The sequence below is a fragment of the Rhincodon typus genome, chromosome 19, assembly GCF_021869965.1.
Source record: "Rhincodon typus isolate 14 chromosome 19, sRhiTyp1.1, whole genome shotgun sequence".
Lineage (NCBI taxonomy): Eukaryota > Metazoa > Chordata > Chondrichthyes > Orectolobiformes > Rhincodontidae > Rhincodon > Rhincodon typus.
Window position 1 is genome coordinate 13,090,888 of NC_063350.1, and position 4,085 is coordinate 13,094,972.

The window sequence follows — 4,085 nt, forward strand, 5'->3', positions numbered from 1 at the left end:
GCATGTTGGAGGTCAGAGATCAGGTTAAGGCTTAGTATTTTTACTTTTTTACCTGAGGTATTTGCAGTCAGTGCTCTCTAAAGTGTCTGTAAGATAGAGTAGCAATCTTGGAAATAATAGATGGAGCTAAGTTAATGATAAAGTACATTGCCCAGTGTATGATTGAGCCTTGTAGATCAGGAAGCTTCACAGGTGCCAACTATGGCTTACTGAGCAGCAGTCTGACTCCTAAGACTCCAGCATGAAATCTAAGATGACAACTTCAATACAGTACTAAATGAGTGCTACACTGTTGGAGGTGCCACCTTTAAGTGAAGAGTCAAACCAAGGCCATGTCTGCCAAGATCTCATGGTACTATTTTGAAGTGAGTAGGTTTCATGATCCCTTGACCGATATCACCAATATAGGTTATCAGGTTACTTGTGGGTCTTGATGTGTAAAAACTGGCTCCTGTGTTTCCTGCTTCTTTTCCTTCTGCGGCCATTGCTCAGGCCGGAGAATGAGTGTGCTTTCACCCCAATTGATTGGGTTCTGAGTAAAAACCCAAAGAACTGCAGATACTGTGAATCAGAAACAAAAACAGAGATTGCGGGAAAAGCTCAGCAGATCTGGCAGCATCCATGAAGAGAAATCAGGGTTAATATTTGAGTCCAGTGACCCTTCTTCAGAATCGTTCTGATTTGTCCTCACAGATGCTGCCAGACCTGCTGCGCTTTTCCCGCAATTTCTGTTTTTGTTTGTGAGTGACTACTGAGATGGCAGCAAAGTCAAACGCACGTTCTGCAAACTCCTTGCCACATGTGAGGCAGGTTGTGCCTGAAACATTGGGTAAATGGATTCTTTGGAGGTGTGTGCCTTGATTTTGCCTCTACATATTCCTGGTGAAATCCCTCAATGTGTTCAGTGCCTTCCTGAATAAGCCTCTTCAGTTTTGCTCCGTTACAAAACAGTATCCCTATCAGTTAGTTGGTGGGGATGTTTGACCTCTTCAGGATGCTTTCAAGACATCTCTGAAGTGTTTCCACCATCCTCCTGGGAGTCTACTGCATTGCAGTCACAAAGGGAGCAATTGTTTTGGGAGACTAGTGTCAGATATCTGAGCAATGTGTACTGTACAGTGAGGATGGTTTTGAGTGATTAGCATGTCTTTGACTAAGCATGTTGACTTGGGAGAGGAAGTTGCTATTGAACTGCCTTTCTTGCTAATGGATTTCCTACATTCTTATATCATGTTTCCAACAGCAACAACATTTCAAAACTAGTTCATTGGCTGTAAGGTACCTGCCACTCATGAAAGACACTACTATAAATGTCTGACTCTATAACTCCAATCCCTGCCGTATTAGTTGATCTCAGTGAGGCAATGACAGTGCTACAATTAATCTCATGTCTCAGAACAAACAATGAAAAAAAGCTCAGAGATAGTAGGAGCTGCCGATGCTGGAGAATCTGAGATAACAAGGTGTAGAGCTGGATGAACACAGCAGGCCAAGCAGCATCAGAGGAGCAGGAAGGCTGACGTTTCGGGTCTGGACCCTTCTTCAGACATGGGCGAGGGGAAGGGGATTCTGAAATAAATAGAGAGAGGGGGAGGCGGATGGAAGATGGATAAAGGAGCAGATAGGTGGAGAGGAGATGGACAGGTCAAAGAGGTGGGGATGGAGCCAGTAAAGGTGAGTGTAGGTGGGGAGTTAGGGTGGGGGTTGGTCAGTCCAGGGAAGACGGACAGGTCAAGGGGGCGGGGATGAGTTTGGTAGGTAGGAGGTGGGGGTGGGGGTGGGGGCGGGGCTTGAGGTGGGAGGAGTGGATAGGTGGGAGAAAGGACGGACAGGTTAGGGAGGCAGGGATGAGCTGGGCTGGTCTCTCATGAAGAAAAGGTTCCTATTCTTTACTGCTATCAGTAACCCTATGTATGAACAATAGGTGAGATCACATCATTATGGCCTCCAAATGCCTCACAAGTCGACAGTAGTTGAGATACTGAAGGATGTTTGATACCTATACCCCATCGAGACCTTTAAGTGTTCAAGAGAAAATCTGGAATTCAAAGAACACAGCACTAAAGCCAATCAGATGCACTGATACAGCAGCCATTCAGCTCATGTGCCAGAAGGTATCAAATTATCCACCTAACGTGTACTTGAAAGTCACTACTGTCGTCTTAAAAGCCATGAAATTGTCGGTTCCGGTTCAACATGTCCCCAAAGGCCTAAATCATTTCTTGCACCAGCCAATGTTGGGTTCTCACCCAATATGTCCCTGAGGCTGACTATTCACTTTTTACACCATGAAATATTAAATTATTCAATCAATGCACATGATTCGCATCTCCATTGCCTGCCAGAACACAGCAGCAGGTTTTCATTATAGTCTTTGTACCGAGGATAGCTGTTTAGACAATTCACGCCCATTTAGTACCAGTCTGCTACTACATGCCAATTCAGTCACTAAATGAGTATGTGTAAGCCAAGACAGAATGAGTTTGAAATGGATGAGCATGAGTTACATCAAGTAAAGGAATTAAAAGGAACATGATTTGCAATGGGAACTGCAAATTAATTTTCAGACTTTCACTGAAGAAAGCCACTGTAGGTGAAAATACTTTAAACTTCATTTTTGGAAAAGGGTTTCATGTCTTTTATGGGAGTCCAGCCACGTGCAGTATTTGCAACATCCATAAAGAGTAACTTGCCTCACCACTGTCTTCTGATGCTCTCTCAGATGACAGCAGCATTTGGCAGTTTTGCACCAAGCAAATTTTAATTGTACTGACAGAGCTCCCCAGCTCCTTTTCAAATGATAAAAAACTTCCTTTCAAGTTTCTTATCAAGGTTGTGGCAAAAATCTACTGGTTTCTTGATGCAATTAAGTCTAATCTGGAGCACCTTTTACAATTCAAATAAATTTCCTGTTTCCTTCTGAAGGAAGTGCTTCTTTTGAGATTTTTTTACTATGCTTGACATAAGTTTATCCAGGATTTATGATTCATTTATTTTAATTGATCAAGTAGCAACGCAGATTATAATCCTATCATTAGAAATTAGTGTGGCTCAGGAAACTGGCAAATCATTTGGATCTGTGGCAATCAAACATTGTAGTACATGATAACACGTTCCTCCAAAAATCAGCCTCGCGGGTCATTCACAGCCCTGACTACTCAGTATATTCTGTCAATGTCTAATTATCACAATGTGTCATCTATACTTACCATAGGCATTGAATCCCATAAATATAACAATGCCAAAGTATTGAAATTAAAAGAAGTTTCCAGCAAAAAAGGAAAGCTAAAATACATTTTGATATAGCATTAAAGAATTACTTCAATTAAGGCACATTTAAAACACCATGCAACAACTTTTCTGTTAACTATTTGAACAGATCTTTTAAAAATTAATCAATGTGCCCTGATAATGATGGAGAGGAATTAGTATGAATGTTAACAGTAACTGTACAGCTTTATATTAAACTAGATACTGGATAAGCATGAGGGAGAAAGACAAGTGAGTGTTATGTTAATGGGGTTAGATGAACTAGCACAGGAGTCCTGGGCGGTGAATAAAAAATGTAATAAGCTGCTTGGGCCAAATGATCTGCATTTATGTTGCAGGTTCTGTGTAAACCAGACGATAATACTGCAATATTTTACATGAAATTCCACCACATTGTTTTGCCTTGGGACTGGATTCATGAGTTGTTCCCTACAAAATATGTGGCCATGAGCTTGACTCCTATACTGTCACACTGATTTTTCTCGATAGTGAAAACAGAGATTCTAACCTATTTATCAAGTTAATACAATGATCAGAGAATGGACTCCCTCCCTCCTCCAGAATCAGAATAGCCTTATGTCCAACTGCTTTGAGAACTTTGTGACCTTCTCCAATTCTGACATCCAGTATATCTCCAGTCATTCCACCATTGGTAACTGTCTTCAGCTGCCTTTGGCCCTAAGCACTGGAATTCCCTCAGCAAACCTGTCATTTCTCCATACCCGAGATTGTAGGAACTGCAGATGCTGGAGAATCCGAGACAACAAGGTGCAGAGCTGGATGAACACAGCAGGCCAAGCAGCATCATAGGAGCA